Source organism: Emydura macquarii, unplaced genomic scaffold (assembly GCF_026122565.2).
Source record: "Emydura macquarii macquarii isolate MOO-44397 ecotype Brisbane River unplaced genomic scaffold, CSIRO-AGI_Emac_v2 contig_1551, whole genome shotgun sequence".
Taxonomy (NCBI): Eukaryota; Metazoa; Chordata; order Testudines; family Chelidae; genus Emydura; species Emydura macquarii.
Window position 1 is genome coordinate 20,840,617 of NW_027131688.1, and position 19,798 is coordinate 20,860,414.

Sequence of the window (19,798 nt, forward strand, 5' to 3'; positions counted from 1 at the left end):
AGTTAGTCCGCATTTCTTTTAGAGGGTTGACTATCACCATAGAATTATAGTTAGAAGTAGACAACTGAAAAAATGAAACCTAATGGAAGATAGCACTGAAATAAGAACCTCACATGTAACCTCATTATGTGGGAATCCTGCCCAGATGAAATATGTCTCATGTCACCGTCTTTTGCTACAAATATGGGGGATTTAGGAATATTGATGGTTAAGAATACAGTGTATATTTTAATGATTCCTTTAAAACAAATACTTATTTTTACTGTGCAGGGAGATCATTTGAACTTTTAAAAAAATAGCAGCTCTTATAAAGCTAGAAAATGAAGCTCCATTTTGTCTCAATGTTGAGAGTCACTAATTCTGAAGCAGTGAATCTTAAATCACACCAACTTTAAAATTAAACCTAAAAAAATTTGAATCAGATCAAGTTTCAACATGAATCTACACTCTATTATGAACAGTTTCAAAAGAACACAGACCAACATTATTTTAATACTGAAGAACGGAATACAATGCTGCCACCATTTTAGGGCTATTTGAGGTTCCTAGAATTTCGTAAAGCATTAGAATGCACATACACAGAAGGTTCCATTCACAATTTCAAGGAAACAGAGTTAAGCCTATCCTGTCGTCCTAATCTCCATCTATATGGACTATATTCTGCAGCACACGTGGTACTGTAGGGCCTAGTGAAATTCAAGCTGCCCCTTACTTCTTCCTTTATAAAAGCTCAGTTACCCTAACATTCTTACCTAACCCTCTTGCGTGTAAACACAGCTCCATACAAGAATTTTTTTACCTCTGTGGTTAAGCTATTTCACACTTTTCTCAATGAAAACCAATATTCATGTGTACATGAATTACATTTGGGATTACATTACATTAAGAATTACTGCCACACCACATATAAAGGACATCTTTGGCTCAATTTCTTCAATGGTCACTGTTGCTTTCTGATAAAAATCTCAAATCAATTAACAGATTCTCAAATGAGATCCTCCTCCACCCTGGAAGAGCATAGATCTGGCCATTTGTAAAACTGTCTATGCCCATAAAAGAAAACAAAAAAAACCCCAACCACTAACCTGCTTTTGCAGCTGGAAGTAGTCCAAAAATGCTTACAGTCACCACCTTCATGGAAGCATCAGCATTCTATCCCAGCAGTGAGGTTTACGACTGGAACCAGGAACACTCCTGATTAAGCAATCACAGTGGCATCACCAGAATGTAACATCCCTCTAGTATCGGGGCCAAGAAAGCCTCTTTTGTAACCATTCTATGTCCACTGACACCCCAACATGACTGACAGTTATAAAACATTCAGGTTATAGCAGAGCTTCCCTCAATCCTCTGGGGATAGCAGTTAGCATCTCTCTCCATCCCATCTAGATTACCATCTTCGATAAAGCATACTTCCTCTTAGTTCTAAAATGTCTCACTGTGCCTCCATTTGCTCATTGAACATAGTGCCTCTTCATCAACCAAAGGAGCTAATGGCCTATTCTTTTCTTTGAACCAGCAGGTTGCATGCCTTTTGAAATACTGTAGCAAGTACGATACCGGATTTGTGGGCTACCTTGGATTTTCCACTTGCCACTGGCAAGAACTGCACCTCAACTCACATGGATGAGCACAGATCTTCCCTGGTCAGTGTCAGAAATCGTACATGTACAGTTCATTCAGCCATTTGGCAAGACGGTCTTGCAAATATCTGAACCATCTCAGACACTGCAGTAAAGCATGATCAATCCTTATAAGTAACTTTCACTCAAACAAGCAGGGTTTAAGTGTTTCACAGATTTCATGACTGCCAGTATCTCTTGCCTGATAACATAGTATTTCCACTAAGTCCATGACAGTGTCTCAGTGAAGCAATAATCCACCACAAACAGCAAATAGTAGAAAACAAAAAAGAGAAAAGAATTCTAGAAAAAAAAAGTAGGTCTATGATAAAATGGAAGAGATTCATGCAGAGTCAAAAATGGCTGGAATACTAAGCTCTATTTTAAATTAGTCTTCAAAAAGAAAAATTAAGCAGTTCAGGCAATTGGTGCTATTAATATAAAAGCAGGTAAAGTAATATTTGAAAATTAGCACACCAATCTGATCAGTTCTCACTGATGCTTAGAGTTTGCAAATCTCAGATATCCAGGAACCATATTTGCAGATCACAGATTGGATGCGGATACAAATTTTGTATCCATGCAGGGCTCTACAGAAGCTATTCAGAAGCCTGGGCAGCAGTGAAACTGACAAGGACTAGATCAGCTTCCCTTGGCTTCTGATTGCTTTCCCAAGCATCAGAAAACTGGTGTAGACCAGACCAAACTAGAGGCTAAGGAAGGAGCAGAATAGCAAAAACACCTACACCCACTCTCAATCTAATTCTCTGGGGAGAGGGTGCAAGAAGGTAGAGGAGAAAGAAAAATTCCCTTTTCTTCTAGCTTCTCCCCCCCCCCCTTTCAGCATCCAAATGTATGCTGTGCTTATGGATAGAATAAGATCATGGGAAAAAGCCTCCATGCTACAAATGAGAACCTGGAGCTACCTACTAGCTTATCATAATTCCCAGATAGCACCCCTCTATTCCTATATTCAAGACAGGTCTACACTACAGCTTAAGTTGATCTGACTTATGTCGCTCAGGGGTATGAAAAAGATTCCCCTCTGAATGACAAGTTATAGCGACCTAAGTGCTACCCACACTGGTGCTATGTTGGCAGGAGACGCTCTCCTGCTGACATAGCTTCCACCTCTCGTGGAGGTGGAAGTAATTATGCCTCGGCATACGGCACCTTCAGCAGATGCACTACAAACATCACAGCTCTTTGTGTAATGGAGCTGGAGGCAGTCTTGCAGCCTTTGGAACTTAAATAAGCACCAGAATGTGTTGCATTTGGATGAATTCTTCCTTTTTACCTCCAAGAATCACTTCAATGGGCATATCTGAGGCCAGAGCGGGGCACTATAATTTCTGACTGACAAATTTCCACCATTGTATTTCCACCATGTATCACAAATTCCAGGGTCTGCTCTGCTCTCAATGCACCAAGCATTAACTTTTCATTATCTGTAGCATGTGACAGCCTTACAAATGGACATAAATCCAAATGGGTGATCGATCTGATGTATATTTTCTCTCCCATCAATTTCCAAAAACAAAAGAGAAGTGGTTTTGATTTGTTTTTTAATTCACAATTGTTACCATTATGGCAAACTATGACAGATGGATCTTTCACCAAGGCTTATGTTCATTCTGACCTTTGATAGAAGGGTGTTTTGACAGCCTGGGCCAACCACTGAAATGTCTGTCTCCAGCTCAAAGTAATTTTACTCTAGTTATTGAAAACTCCATCATTCCTGAGGATCTTAGTGTGATGGAAGTGGAGCTGCTCTATAGTAATTTGAATATAATATGCTGACCTGGTTATTGCAATGTTTACTGTACGAACATACTGATTTAGCATAACAGAGGCTACAAGGAAATCAAGCAGGAAGGAAACAGAATGTTTCAAGATAAACCAGTTCTGCGCAACCACTTGAGGGTTGTAAAGAGACAATGGCATTGCAGGAAAAGGCCTGGAAATCAGAAGATCAAAAAGAACTATAGCAGTTTAAAAAGAGTCTCTCAAGAGGAGACTAGGCTGCTCAGGAGAGGCCAGACAAACAGGCACCCACTGGAAAACGTATAAAGGTGAATGAATGAATTAGGTCTGCCTAACTTACCACTGGGCATGGTAAACCTAAGGGGAGATAGACATACGTCAATTGTGTCATTTTAAGATCCTTTTCTCGAAATGCTTTGTTCAAATAGGTAATACTTCGGTTTTAAGAAGGCTGTATACACCACTGGTCACAGACTCTCTAAAAGAAGCACAGGTGCCATATGGACCTGCTGGGTAAGCACAGTTGATATACAGGGTACTGTAACCCAGGGCCCAGTCTAAGAGGAGAGAATTGCAGAAGTCTACCCCAGTATAGGTAAAGTCACAACACCTTACACTTGAAAGGGGTACACGGAAAGAGACCAGAAAAGGGACAGAAGTACAGCTTGCCTTGCAATTGTGACACAGAGGTATTATTGCTGGTCTTCATTTTGGAGCAAAGGGATGCCTTGAAGATAGCCCAGAGCTCAACAAACTGAGAGCTCAGAAGTCCAAGGTCAGCATTTGACAGATGGCCAGTGAGCTAAGGCACCAGAACAATGTGCTTTCATTGCCATTTTGATTAGAGGATTGAACTGTTGAACACTTGGAAAGATGCTGAAGAAACTCCACGTCCAATTAAATGCACTGATAAATCCTACAGGCTACAAATGCACAAATGATATAGCCAAGCATCAGTCTGTCAGGATGGGGAGTAGTCAGTGCTTAAGTTGTTATGAAAGAAGTACTGGAGCTCAAAGGGTGGGTTTTGCTACTGTTATTATTTGGGTATCTAGAAACAACAGGGAGTCCAGCTGCACTACCTCCTGCCATCTCACCACCACCACCACGAGAACATTAGGATCAATGCTCGCTACTTAAGCTGATAAGCTGCTGGCTATTTCCAAGGCTGTCTTCACAAGAAGCACTGCCGCTTCGCTGCTGCAGCATGGACACTCACTACAGAGACAGGAGGCATTCTCCCATCACTGTAGTTAACACATCTCCATGAGAAGCAGGAGATTGGAAGCATTCTTCATCGAGCCAGAATTACCTACAATGGGGGTTAGGCTGATTTAACTACTCAGAAGTGTGGATTTTTCGTACTCCTGAGCGACATAGCTGGGTTGACTTAACTTTTTCATATAGACCTGGCCTAAATATTTCCCTCCTCCCACTAGCATCACTTCCATCTTGCTGTTGCCCAAGAACTGGCCTCACTAAGGAATTCAAACTCAGATAGCTGAAGAATGGCAAATTTACAGACAGCTGGATTTTGTCAGCATATTGTTAGTGTTTAATCCCCTCAGGGAGGTTGACATAGATATGAATAGGATGAGGGAGATTCAACACCTGTGAAATATCATAGGCAATACCTGAAAGCATCAGGCAACAGCATTTCCACAGTCCTTTGGACACAAGTTTGTGAGGAAGGAAAAGAACAATCCCAGTGCCTTGCCAATGCTCAGTCTGCTAGGTCTCAAAGGAGAACCTGCAGCACCTCATAATCAAGGATGAGGATGAACGAACAACTGTCCATGTCTGGAAGATGGTCCTTCACCAGGGCTACTGCTGTTTCCATGCCATATCCCCACTCCAAAGCAGATTGGGGAGGGTATAGGATACTGGAAGTCAGATGTACATGGTTTTTTGCTAGCTTCTCATTTTGTCTACTCAAGAATGGAAAATTAGACATCAGTTGGTAGTGTAAGAAATTGGTCGCATCCTTTTATGAATATTTGCTGGACAACTGTGGCTCTAGGAGTGTGAGGTAACTCTCGCTGGAGAAATTTGACAAATCAGTAACTTCACTGGTTTTACCTGCATAAATTCCCTCTACCTCCTACCCAATAGCCATAACAAAAAATCCACCCCCGAGAGTGGGAGCCGATAATTTTACTTACTGCATATATTGTGCGCCATACCAATACAGAAGGGGGAAAAAATCTTCCACAAGGATAGCCTCTCAATAATTCTTAGTCTGATTATTCTGCAAGCAACATTTCTTTGTGAAATCAAAGATAAAACCAGTTCTGCAGCAAATTTTGGTGAGTTCTTCTAACCAATGTGTCACCTGAGAGTTCCAGTTAAAAGTAGTGAAACTGCCCCACTTCATTGCTGGTAAATTCAGTAGAATTGAGAAGAGCTGAGAGATTTCCAGCTAGGCAGAAAGTTTTATCAGCTAATGCCCATTGGTTAAACTGTACAATAAACACAGAGTGTAGCAGGCCAGCCAACTGATGTGGCCTCTGGATTTGGCTTCCAAGGTGATGTCCTCATTTGGTGCTGAATCCAGGGTTCTAACTATCATATTCCCAGCTCACTTTCACAAGATGTCTCTTCAAACACGCTACATGGCCACAAACCAATTAAAGTCTGCCTATGGGGAAAGGTGCTTTTTAAAAACAGTTAGATAATATGATTTTAAACAACTTTTCTCTTTCACAACTTCACCCAAATTTAACTGAAGTCATTGAAACCTTTGGTTTAACAAAAAACAGGGGGGGTTGGTAAGCCATTTACCAACAGAAAAATTGTGCAACTGTTTCAATGATTATTTCAAGTTACCATAATGCCGTTGTCTATCCCTGACTTAACCTCATCCTTTCTTTCTAGGAAAATACCTTTAAAAAAACACCTTTGCCCCCCTCTTCTAACCAGGACCTCTATGGTTTAGGAATACAGTAGAACCTCAGAATTACAAACTGACCAGTCAACCACACACCTCATTTGGAACCAGAAGCATGCAATCAGGCAGCAGCAGACAAAAAATTTTTAAAAGTACATACAGTACAGTACTGTGTTAAACGTAAACTACTATAAAAATAAAGAAAAAGCAGCATTTTTCTTCTGCATGGTAGTGTTTCAAAACTAAATCAATGTAAACTTTGAAAGAGCAACTGTAACGTTTTGTTCAGAGTTATGAACAACCTCCATTCCCAATGTGTTTATAACTCTGAGGTTCTACTGTATTCAAGGATGCTACTAGTCAGACACTCGCTAGACAGACACTAATCACTCACTCCCAGAGAGAGGCTCACGTCTAGACTTGGAAAATCAAGTGTGTTTAGCAAACATATTAGCTTACACATATTAATACATTTTTGAGCACTACTTAACACCTAGCATAATCAAAGAGCATTTTAAAAAGTATAGTTTTCCATGGTCCACTCTAGGGGACAGTTTAGGCCAGTTATATGTTTTTAAATGTGTTAAACACTGCCTACACTAGATGTTAAGTGGTATGTAAAAAACGCAAGTTAAAACAAATGAGGCAACACATTTTTTAAAATATGCCTTTTTTCCCTAGTTTAGGCAGGGGCTCACTGATGGGGCATTAAGTATCTAGATGAATTAGATTGACCATTACCTAAGGACCTTTAATCATGGATTTCTCCACAGCTGACTCTTCCAATTTTGCAGTACTTCTTCCAAGTTCATGGTAACATTGTATCCAAGTAACACACACAATCATTATTTAGATAAGAACTACTACTGCTAAGACCTAAGATCACCTGCATGTGGAATAGCTGATTTAGGATTTCTCCTAAATGCTGTTTAATATCTGATCTATTTGTTTGTTAAACATTTTCTCCAAATGTAACACAAAAATCCTTGCAAGTCTGCCTACCTCTGAAAACTATTTATTAAGTAAAAGTACTTCATAAAAATACCATAGTCTATAAATACATACCAATAAAGTCACAGGAAGTAGCCCATTTCCAGTTGCTTGTACAAATATTTTAATCCCAGCAGCACCATCTAATGGAGAGCTCACCAATTTTTTTTCCTGTACATGACAATGTATTATTGCAGAGGCACCAGCAACTGATAACATTCTATGTAACTGACTCAATACACCATGTCTCGCAGCTAATCTTTCTTTAATACAAGGCAGGCTATTTCTACATAAAGAAATGCAGAATATAATCTACCATTTATATTTTGTGAACATTACATTCATGTGTGGATTTACTTGCACGAAAGATAAATAATAAGACTCTAGCTGCAACTGCCTTCTAAAGTTTTAAATGTAGAATAGCCAAATTTAAAAAGACAGTAAACTTAAGTTGCTTGAAGTGTGCTTATTCCTTCCTCCATGCGCAACCAGAGATGAGTATTCACACCTCCAACTGAAGTCCAACTATCTCTAAATGTAGCAAACAGGAACAGAAGATCCTGGAGCCTGAATCTTATCCAGGGCAATACAGGTCACTAACAACAGTTTTGTTTTCACTTAAAACAAAAGGTTAACAAAACAACTTAAATTTGCTTATCTGGTACATATTGTAGCAGAAGAGCAAATTTAAGATAAGTAGCAGTACACAAGATCTTAAGATCAGCAATGCAACATGTGGCAAGATAGCGTGACTTCCAATATTTATCTTCTTTATGTGTTTTTATCTTATAAAAACAAACAAGCCTGATTTGAAACCATATAGTTGTGTAACTGACCTACATACACACATTTTCCTCATTGCTTTTCCCCCTTATCCTACCTCCCCTGCTCCTTCCTATTGTTTTACATCTATTGTTGTGACAAATTTAAGCATGATCCTGCAGACATTTTATTAAGCGCATGCTTATTTCAATTACAAGTCCTGTCCCACTGAACACACTCATGTGAGTGAAGTCACACCCAAGCGTAAGGACTAGCACTTGAGATAGTAAGATCTTTGTCCTGTTATTTTGTATACAGCACCTAGCACAATGGTAATCAAGCCCGATTACTGCGACCGTAACATAAATAGTGTATTTGCCTGGTTAGCTGTCAATATAGTCATCCAATACACTTTGGAGTGCTTATAAAAATTAGACCATATATAGTCCTGCAAATGACTACAGAATAACTTCAGGTTATGTACTCGTATAGTTGTGCGCATAAGTGCATACATACCCCAGAGTACCTATCCCTCTTCTTCCTAATCATTTTAGAGAACCCTCCTCAGGGAAACCAGCAAGAATGTGATACGTGTATTTAGAAAAACAAAATTTTTGGACATTCAAGGGCCACTGAATGAATTAAAGCTCACAAACTACCAGAAACATCCTCATGTAAAGTACTGGAAGCTAAATACATACATTCCATAGTACTTTTCAAAATGAAAGTGAAGGTTTCATGCATTTGGGAAAAAGGAAAAGTCCAGACAGAGGCAGCTTATGGTCCCAGATATAAAAAAACAGCTGACCTAAATCCCAATATATGATTTACTAAAGAAGCTGATTAGGGGGGAAAAAGAGAGTTTATCATAGAAATTGCTGAGGGTATTTTTCTACATATGTTCCAAAAGAAAAATTCAAAATACCTCAATGTGTCCCTCCAGCACAGATAAGGGAACTGCTAAATGATAAAAGGCAGCAATACAGCAACATCCACTAGCAGAATTACAGAAAAGGATCTCTTGGCATTTCCATTATAAATTCACACCATCAGGGAAAAAATGGGCATTTTTATCATTCACATTGCACTCTGCTGAAATTTAGCACAACTATATTCTACATAGCTACACAGGAGGGGCATGATCCAACTCACACTGAAGCCAACCAAAAGACTACTCCTAACATTTATGCGAATCACTGTGGATATTCTCTGGCTATTTTGCAGCAGTAGTTCCAAAACCACTAGTGAGACAGATGCAAATTATAAGATACCATAGCCTTCACCTAGTTAAGCAACTGACCACATCTTTCCACTCCCAAATTAACACCCAAATGCTAGAAGCTTGAGAATATGAGTATTTTGCAACCCTCAAACTCTTTATTCTTGGGGAGGGGCAAATATAGACTTTCGATTCAATGGGTATGGACACAGGAAGTGGAGGAGATGATGGGAGGAGGGGGTCAGAGAGGGCCCAGGCCCGTGGGGTCACTGCCCTTCCTGCAGGGATGGGGGCTGGCCAGGGCCCAGGCCCGTGAGGTTACTGCCCTTCCTGTGGAGGTTCTGCCCTGCATGTGTCCAGGGGGCCATTCCTAGTCCCACCTCTCCCTGAGCTCCAGCCCCATTGCAGGGGGGAGCGGGATCCCCAGCCCTGATCCAGCCTCTGGGCTCTTGGCCTAACAGTTGGATCTACACTATCAATGGCAGATGTAAAACCTGAATGTCACTGCAACCTTGAGCACCAGGCCACAATACCACTCACTCAATTTTGGCCTGACCATCACTCCATCCTGAACCACCTCCCCTCCCTTGCACCTCATGGCAGAGAGATGGCCAGGCCAGATCTGAGTGAGTGACATTGTGACCCTGTACGCCTTTTGGAGTGCCACTCAAGTTTGCCCTGACTTGGCCAATTGCACCAATTTCAGTGGGTGCAATTCCATCCAAGGATCCAAAGTAAAGCCACCCCTGCTCTTGGCACCTAGTGAGACTAGTGCTGGCAACCCTAAGCAAGCATAATAAAGGCACAGTGTTCCTCCATTAAGAATGCTGGGATAAGCACAGAAGAAGTGAAAGAGAGACAAGAAAGGGTGTGTGAGAGAGACATCCAAGGAGTGAGTAGGGACTGATGTTGAATTCAGACTGTAGTCAAATATTTAATGAACTAGAAGAGAAGAGTATGTTAATTAACTTGGAAAATGATAATAAATAAGTAGCCACTGTGAATATCAGTGAGGTCAGAGAAAAATGGATTTAAAGGTTAGAAATACCGGCATGTAGTACATAAATGAGTATAATCCTGGAAAAGCAAGCATATCTGAGGAAAAAATAAGCCAATATACAGAAATTAAATGGAAGGGAGACACTTGGAGAGCAAAGAGGCCAAGAGACACCAAATGGGTAATGTTGGATAAGAACAGCTAATTAGATATCCATGCAATGAGACAGAAAAGAATGATCCAAGGAAATACAGTCCTCTTCTAGGCAGCAAAGGTGAGACCGACTACATCACATTCAACTCTTAACTACTCAAAACCAAAGAAATGTCGACTGATTGGTGCAAATTCAGAGAATAGCTGCAAAAATTGCTTTAAAAGGTGTAGGAACCAACATGAAAAATTAGAAGTATTTATATTGCTTGGCCAAATTACAATTAAGGGAGGTGAAGGAGATGCAATGACATTTTTCTGACAAGCATGAACACCAGAAAGAAGTTATTTAGGATGGTCCAAGAGAGATTAATAATGCCTGAATGAAATATAACAAAGAAAAAAGAGTGGAGGGGAAAGGAGGGGGGGAGAAGGATGAGGTCTATTAGGCTGTAGAACACTAAGTTTTAGAAGCCCCTTCATAAAAGAAACTACACAGAAACTCCTGCAAAGGCAGGGGACAGAAAATATTCTGCAGGACTAAATTTTCAAATTTGGTATACTATTTGGTACAGGTGCACCCAATTTCTATTATTAAAATACTCATTATCTCATATATAATTGTATTCTTAACTACCCATTTCCTCATGCAAATGACTGCATATACAAAGCCCTACATGCAGCCAACTTTTGAGGGAAGGGAGGGCGGTGTGAAAATTGATTTTAACAAAACTGGTTTTGTTATGGATGATGGAAATGTATTATCACTCTAGAAGTCCCAAACAGAAAAGTTGAAAAATCACAGTTTAAAAACCAAAACAGCTAGATTTTGACAGATTATGCAAGCAGTTACACATTGTTTATATAGCACTACATATGCACTGTACAGAACAATAGAAGAACTGTAACAAACAACAGATTTCCTGCCCCAAAGGGCTTACCATTTAAAGGCACAGACTGGCACAGTACCACCACCAAAGTGTGGTAGAAGGTTACTATAAACCGAATGAATAACAAAGCAGCTCTATTTATGTCTCTATCTAAAGCACTTTGGTACTAAGGCAACCAGGTGAGCACCTCACTCATCTTCAATGCATTTATCCTCACAGCACCCTTGTGAAGTAGAGGTTCTATGATCCCCATTTTACAGATGGCAAACTGAAACACAGACACTCAGGCCACATCTATACTATGGGGACGACAGAGACATAGTTATGGCATGGTAAATATCCCGTAATGTGGACACAAGTTACAGTGACAGAAGAAGTTTTTCCACCGATGTAAGAACACCTCCTCCCCGAGCAACAGAAGCTAGGTCGACAGAAACATTCTTCTGACAATCTAGCTGAGTCTACACCGGGGTTAGATCAGCATTACTATGGCTCTCAGGCATGTGGATTTTTTACATCGCATGGTGCCGGAATTATATTGACCTAAATTTTAAGTGTAGTTTAGGCCTAAATGACTTGCCGAAGGTCACACAGAAATCTGACTGAGCAGGAAATTGAATCCTGGTCTCCCCGGTTTTAGACTAGTGCCCTAACAACTTAACCCTCCTTTCCCTCATGATGGATTATCAAGGAGTTCTGCATATGTTAACTAGGAAATCGTTGTAGGCATAAAGTGTTAACGTGGAAGAATATATTTGTATTATGGTAGTGCCCACAAAATGTTAGTTAAGACAGAACAAAGCAAATAAACTATTTTGTTAAATGCCTAAGAACACTATTGAGAACAACAATGTTAAGTCTGAAACACATCCACTGGGCATGTCCTACTTTTCCTATAGTATTCATTATGTTTTGCTTTCCATATTAATGAAGATACTATGAAGATATAAGTTCAGTATGATTCTGAATGCTGAACTGGTATGTTTGAGACAAGAAGCCTCAGTACAGCCATCACTATGGCAGATTGTAGGTCAATCGATCCATTCACTTTAGAACACAAACTATATCACAGGGGTCAAAGCTTGGTTCTCATTGCACAGGGTCTAAAGGATCTGTTATTCCAATATATGGCAAAGAAATCTGTTTTTTAAATGACCTTATGTTAACACTAAAAACTACAAAAACATTACAATAAAGTTAGGATTTTAACTTAAATACGAGCACCATTAATTACTTGGATAATGGAGTAGAGAGTACATTTATAAAATTTGAGGATGACACCAGGCTGGAGGAGATTGCAAGCACTGTGGAGGACAGGATTAGAATTCAAAACAACTCTGATAAACTGGAGAACTGGTATGACATAGATAAGATGAAATTCAATAAAGAGAAGTGCAAAGTATTATACTTAAGGAAAAAATGAAATGCACAAATACAAACTGGTTAGGCAGCAGTACTGCTGAAAAGGATCTGGGGGTTATCTCAAATTGAATATGGTTAATATCATTCTGGGGTGTACTAACAGGAGTGTTGTATGTAAGACACAGGAGGTAATTGTACTGCTACACTCAGCACTGTTGAGGCCTCAGCTAGAGTACTGCATCCAGTTCTGGGCACCGCACTTTAAGATGTAGACAAATTAGAGCCCAGAGGAGAGCAACAAAAATGATAAAAAATAAATATTAGGAATCCTGACCTATGAAGAAATGTTAAAAAACTGGGACTGTTTAGTCTTAAGAAAAGAAGAAGGGGCAGGTGGAGGTGGATAATAGTCTTCAAATATGTTAAGAGCTGTTATAAAGAGAATGGTGATCAATTCACTCTATATCCACTGAACGTAGGACAAGAAATAATCAGCAGCATGGGAGAATTAGGTTAGATATGAGGAAAAACTTTCTAACCATCCAGGTAGTTAAGCTCTGGAACACGCTTCCAAGGGAGGTTGTGCAATTCCTGTCAGTGGAGGTTTTTAAGAACTGGTTGAACATACACCTGTCAAGGATGGTCTAGGTTTACTTGGTCCTGCATCAGCACAAGAGGCTGGACTTGACGACCTCTCGACATTCCTCCTAGCCCTACATTTCTATGATTTTAAGCCTGGTGCAGTTCTTGTGATAGGGTGGTCTATAAAATGAATGTTATAGAATAAAGCATGAGAGATATCCCTGGGACACAGTATAAGGGAGCAAAGTAATTATACACCTCCCATATAAAATGTTCATCTCCAGAAAAAGGTTTTGCTTTTCCTTTCCTGCCACTCACTATACTTCTTCCCATATTACTATTTCCCTCCAATCCTTATGCTTCAGAGCACAGGATCCTAGTAAATGTACCCTTTTTACTGATAACCTAGTTACAAATCCAACAGTAAGCAGCAATTCAACCCAAGTCACAAGAGCACAAATATTCTACCATCAGTGCTCTTCTTCACATCTGTACAAGTTGACAGTACAATGGAATGCATTCCAAGAAAAATACAAAATCATGAAGGAACTTAGAAAAAAAACTAAGACTAAATAATCAGATGTCTTTTCTTGCTCTTGTTTTCCCTTTTCCATTTTCTTGTCTCCCTCCGCATTCTGTCTACACTCTCTTCCATTTGGGTTTTCCTCTCCCTTCTGTTTTTTCTACTTTTCCTCTTTTCCCCAGATTCTTCCTTTCCTCCCGCCCCCCGCCCCCCGCGTCAACAGGCCAGCACAACACCGTCCTCCTGTTTTGTGTGTCCCCTCCATCATTACTTGTGGTCAGTTTCTTTCTGCTGCTCTTTCTCCTCTCTTCCTTTGTTTCCACCTTTCTTTCTACCCCTTTTACTTTTCCTTATTAGTTTTCCCTCTTAGCTTCCCTCTCACCCTCCAATTTGTATGTTTTCTCTCTCTCCTCTTGATACCCCATTTTCCCCTCTTCCTTCTTGGTATTCTTTATCCATATTCACTGACAAAAAGCTTCAGAGTTAACAATGAGTTTTGCTGAACTCAACATTCTAGAAGGGCAACCGTAACTCCGCATTAATAAGTTTTTTGTCAGTGAATTTCTTAGTTATCTGAACTGAAATGTTTTTGGTAGGAGCTAGTGATCATGTAGGCAATGATAGTTAGGTAGGGTTGCAGCTGAGATACTACTGTAGCCAAGTAATGAAAATACCTAGCGCTTTTCATCAGCAGATCTCAAAAGCACTGTACTAAGGAAAGAGGCATCATTATTCCCACTGTACAGATGGGAAAACTGAGGCACAGAGCCACATGAAATTGCCTATTCATCTCAGTGTGATGGTCTCAATTGAATGAAAACACCCCAAGGAGATGTACACAGCCTGAAACAATAATTCTAAGACATCAGAACTGCTCCGTTCATCTGAGTCAGTGTTCTCATCCCCCGACCCCGCACCAGAGCCAGTGACCGACAGTCTTTGCTCAACTTTTCACTCCAGTCTCAGCAGTGCATTCTTAGTTCATATTACCAGCATGCTTGTTCTCAACTCCCCACCCAAAAGGGCAGAGCTTCCCCAGATCCCAGCTCATATGAGGAAGCAGGGAGAGGCGCTCAGTCCTCCAGATGCCAGCTGTCACATAGGAGAGAGAAAAAGAGAGGGGCTCAGAAATCCCTGGAGGCAAGGCCTGCCAAAATCTGAGTTCCCACATGGGGGACAGGGAGAGAGGTTGAGATACCTGCCAGAATGTCAGTGCCCCACCACGGGATGGAAGGAAATTGGACAGGCACCCCTGCACCTAATCCTCCTCACTCGCCCTGCACCCACCTCCATGTCATGCCTCAGTGTCCCACCCCTCCCCTCCTACTCTCCCTAATCCTCACCCCATCTCAGACGTGAGCCCCCAAACCTTTTCCCCATCCCACCACCCATTTCCATTTATGCCGCTCTCCTTATTGCAACCCCGAATTCCTCTCCCCCAGCCCTCCCACCATGCATTTGCACGTGTAATTTATCTTCTTTCCAAAAATAAGTTGACCACCTTCTGAATTTTTTCTGCCACACTTAGATTCCATTTCTCCAAAATAAAAAAGGCTTTGAGAGAGGCAGACTGCAGCAACATCCATGTGTTTCACTTCCAAATTTCTGCCAAGGGTTGGATTGAAACCTACATTTCCCAGGGGTTGCTCAGACATGTTCAATGATCTTAACACGTCCTCTTGAGCCCCACAAGTTCTGTTGATCATGGCAGACTAGCAACCCCCTTGGACATGTATCCTCATGAATCACACCAAATTTCAAAAGCAATATGAGCAAACATGGATTTTAGAATATTTAGAAGAATCAACCTTTAAAATAAAAAACCATAGAAGAGATGGTGCTATAATTTAGAGGCCAAAAATAACAGGGGGGTTTCAAACATAAGTACTCAGCTCAAAAAATACCCATCCTTAGGCATGAAAAAGAATTTCAAACCCTTGCAATTCTTAAGGAGTGTCCAGAGAGATATTGACATCTGAAATTGATGAGCAGTCTTCAGACATCATAACACTCAAGACTTTGCATTAAGAAGCTCTAATAAAACAACAAAACTCTGAGAAATTCAGCTATTGCATCACATAGGATGCATGAGATCACAATGTTCCGATATCCCCGCAATGTCTATTCACAAAAGGGCAAATAAGGACAGTGGATCAGCTTCTCTCATTCCTCCGTTTTATTGGTTAATTCACATTTCTAAAACCTGGGGAGGAGGAGGTCGTATTTTCTCTGGTAATTTAACAATAATGTAAGTGAAATAAAGATTTTTGGCTTTCAGTATTTTAATCACAATTTTCACATCCATTAGTAGAAGATCTAAAATTCCCTATCTAAAAAGGTGCTCCTCTTTTCTCATTTAAACTTGTTACTACAGATGAAAATAAAGAAAATATAATGCAGCAGGATGTCAAAGCCATTTTGAAGGCTAAAGCACTATTTCTATCTATGGAATCGCAAAAGTCATGCTAAAGGATATAGTATTAGCAATAGGAACTGAATTAGTGACATTTTATACATTACTTCAAGATATTAACAACAGTAGAGATGCTTAGAAGACTGTTATGAAGATAACACAAATTATTGGTCTATTCCACTATCTATTTGCATTGGAATTCTGTCTATCAAACCAGTATGAACACCAAACTGAATTTCAGGTCTTCAAAAATGCACAGGTACTGAGACCTTTGAAACCCACTTTTAATTAGGATTAACGGCTTTGCTGTTGCATATATGGTTGCTTTTCTATGTTCTAAATCCAGTACCAACTAAAGCTTCCAACCAGGTTGCATTTCAGTAATGCACCTTACATTTTAAAGTCTGAACAAGACACCATTTATAACATAGTGGTGTCTGCTTGTGCTGCCCAAGCTCATGATATGTCAGTGTCTCCATTATCAGACTGTATTATAAGGGGTTTCCCAACCTGACCATAAAAACTCAGATTCAGGCTGAAACACAGAATATTTCGTCTCAAGCTGGGAACCTTCTTTTTGTAACCACAATTAATGTGTTATGCAGAGTATCCTTTTTACATTACAAACTGTAAATAGAACTGTACATAAATTGTCATGCTTGAACACTTTTAGACTCCTAGAAGTTAAAAATGGCTCATTTTATAAAATAAAATTTATGTTGTTCCAAACACATACTGTAGTTTGAAAAAAATTGGTTTGACAATCTATATGATAATTAAAATGCAGCATCTGTGTACGGACAGTAGCTATTTTAATATGGATTTTTATTAAATTTGCAGCATTATGATACATGATATGCCCAGATTTAGAATTGCTCATATGCATTCACAGCATACACTGAAAAACAAACATCTTTTTCTGGTGTATGAATGTGAATTAAGATTAGTAAAAAATAATGCTGAATACATTCTCTATATAACAAATCTAAAATACAAAATGCATCACAATATATTCAGTAAGCGCCTATTGATTAAAGTGTACAATACATAGAAGATTCAGATAAATCTTGACAATCTAGGGAGACAACTAATCTGAAGAGATCTCACATTTCAAAGCATATCCTTGGCACTACCCACATTTTACTACTATAGAAACACAGGAGATAACACTACAGTGTTCAAACAGATGCTGAGCTGCCAGATATAGGAGTCTATACAGTCTTTCAAACCACATATGAGCAATAGTTTGGCAAGCACAACATGATGGCCCACTAGAAATGGTAGCTATAACTATAATTTTTTTATTGCTTTTCTGAAGTTTATTTACACCCTGGATATTCTCTGAAGATACAAATAAATCAAAGATGTAAACGTCTTGCCTTCCTATCTTACAAGCCACTGCAGTTCTCCGATTATGAGTCAGTCATAGGTTCAACTGCAGAAGAATGACTCAGTATAAACTTTAAAACAATAGTTATTTTTCTTCTAAACTATAAAATGAAATCAATTAAATTAAAACACCATGCAGTAAAAAGTGCATGTTTACTAAATATTAAAATCATGTAAAATTAATGCAGTTTTTGCTCATGCTAGAAAGATCATTTTATAAAACAAGGCTTTGGTATATATGCATTACAAAAACACAGCTCCTTTCACACTAGTATGGATAGCTATTCCTACCGAAATACTGAGAGAGGATATTCCCCAATAGGGACAGATGAAACCTATATTAAATTGAATTTATTTTACATCCCTCATTGGGGATGGCCTGCAACACACACACACACACATCCATCCAACATGGTAATGGTTTGCTAAAAGCCAGCTCAACACAGATACTACACGGTTAGCAAAGCAAAGCAGCCTTGGGGGGCGCAAAGTTAGCAAAATAAGCGTTTGCCACAAGTGAAAAGAACAGCTCAAAACACACAGACGCTGCCCCTTTAAAAGCCTATGGCCCGCCTACACTGCCTATGAGAGAGCCAGCAATCGAGAGCCCTTTCTGCATTCAAACAACACACCAAATGCATGCAAGAATCCGTAAGCACATCGCCCAGCAGAGCGGCGAGAGGCAGGGGGGTTCGCACGGAACACTTACTAGTCGGCTCCTCTCCGCCCAGAGAGCTGTCGGGCGGGCGGGCGGGCTTCAGCACGTCTCCCCCACCTCGGAAAACAAAACGGAACGGAATGAAAATAAAGCCACAACCCGGAGGGTGCCTGTGTCTGGGCAGGGTCTGAGCAGCAGCCCTGAGTGCGAGGCTGAGCCCCCGGCGGCAGCAGACGCAGCAGCCTGAAGCTGAATCAATCCCCGAGCAGCAGCAGCAGCCAGAGCCTGGGCAACAGGCTGAGTCTGATGTGTCTGTCTGTCCGTCCGTCCCTAGGCTGCTGGCTGCCGCCGCGTCCCCGCACACTGAGCTGGGCAGCGGGCACCAGCCGCCGCCTGAGCCTGTCCCAGTCCCTCGGCAGCCGCCGCCGCCGCCGCCTTCTTGCCCCGGGCTGCCAGATCAGGAGCCGAGCCGCGGTGTGCCCCTGGGTGGGCAGGGGGGGCAGCAGCGCGGGTGCCCGGAGCCCTGCACACGAGCCTGAGCCCGGGCAGCAGCCGCCGGGCTCGCGCCAGTCCCTTCCCGTGCGGGAACGCAGAGCAGAGCCCCTCACCGCCCCTACCTGCCAGCGTGTGCGGGGGACCCACTGCAGCCCGGCGGAGGCGGCCGCTACCCGGCTGGAAAGTCCCTGGTGCTCTGCCCCGGCTCCCCCCGCCCCGCACTTCCTCTCCCGCCCGCCCAGGCTGGAAATCCCCGGCGCGGCGCGGCGCGCTGCTCTCGCTGCCTCTTGTCTTCGCACACCGAGGGGCGGCTCCCGTCCCTCCAGCCGGGCGCCTCAGCGCGCAGGCGAGAGGGGGCCGGGCCAGGCCTGCGGCCCGCCCCGCCTGCACCTGATGCCACCACCCCCCGGGGAAAGGGAGGGGGACGGAGGCAGGGGTCTGACAGTGCCAGCGGGGGGAGCGGGCTCGGCTCGGCTTTGGGGGCAGCCCGTCCCTCGCCAACCCTCGCCTCAGCAGCCCGCCGCCCGGGCGGGAAGACTGGGTGCCCCCCCCCGCTCAGGAGCAGCGATGGAGCCGAGCAATGTGGCCGCTGCCGCTAACACGGCTCAGACCCTGGTCCCGTGAGCCGTGGACGGCTCTGAGGAGCTGTAACGCCTGGCGCTGCTGCGGGGCCCCGGCCCATACAAACGCACAGGCGGCACCAGTGGAGCTGAAGTAGATGGGCGGGGAGAGCCGTGGCTGAAGGAGGCCGGGGCAAGCCAAGCAGGGCTGAGGGGCAAGAGGAGCAGTTGCCTCCACCCCCACAGCTGGCTTTGCCCCTGCCCCTACCTTTTCCTAGGTCTACATGCTCCATTATCCTTCTAAGTTTTTGCTCCCCCCACAACCCTGACTTTGAAGGCTCGAGTATAATCACATAAAGTTGTGTAGGCCAGCACGTTTTTCCCGCCCCTGGGAATTTTTCAGAAACCATGCCCCTGAAAAAAGAGGAGAAAAGGGAGGGAAAGAGGAGATGGAATAGGAAGGAAGGCAATGGATTATCACCCATGAAAATATCCATTTTTACATAAAATCACTTCACCCTCAGCTGCACTAAAC

General features: G+C 41.9%; 1 protein-coding gene across 1 annotated transcript in view; it reads right to left on the reverse strand.

Moving 5' to 3' along the window:
- TRAF3 (TNF receptor associated factor 3) overlaps nt 1-19,461 on the reverse strand; it is a 101,289-nt gene extending 81,828 nt beyond the window's left edge. The window contains exons 1-3 of the mRNA XM_067555024.1: nt 18,826-19,461; nt 18,260-18,325; nt 1,086-1,194 (exon numbers count right to left, since the gene is read on the reverse strand). The gene's annotated coding sequence lies outside the window, so the exon portion shown is untranslated. The remainder of the gene's footprint in view (nt 1-1,085; nt 1,195-18,259; nt 18,326-18,825) is intronic.
- Nucleotides 19,462-19,798: the final 337 nt, after the last annotated feature.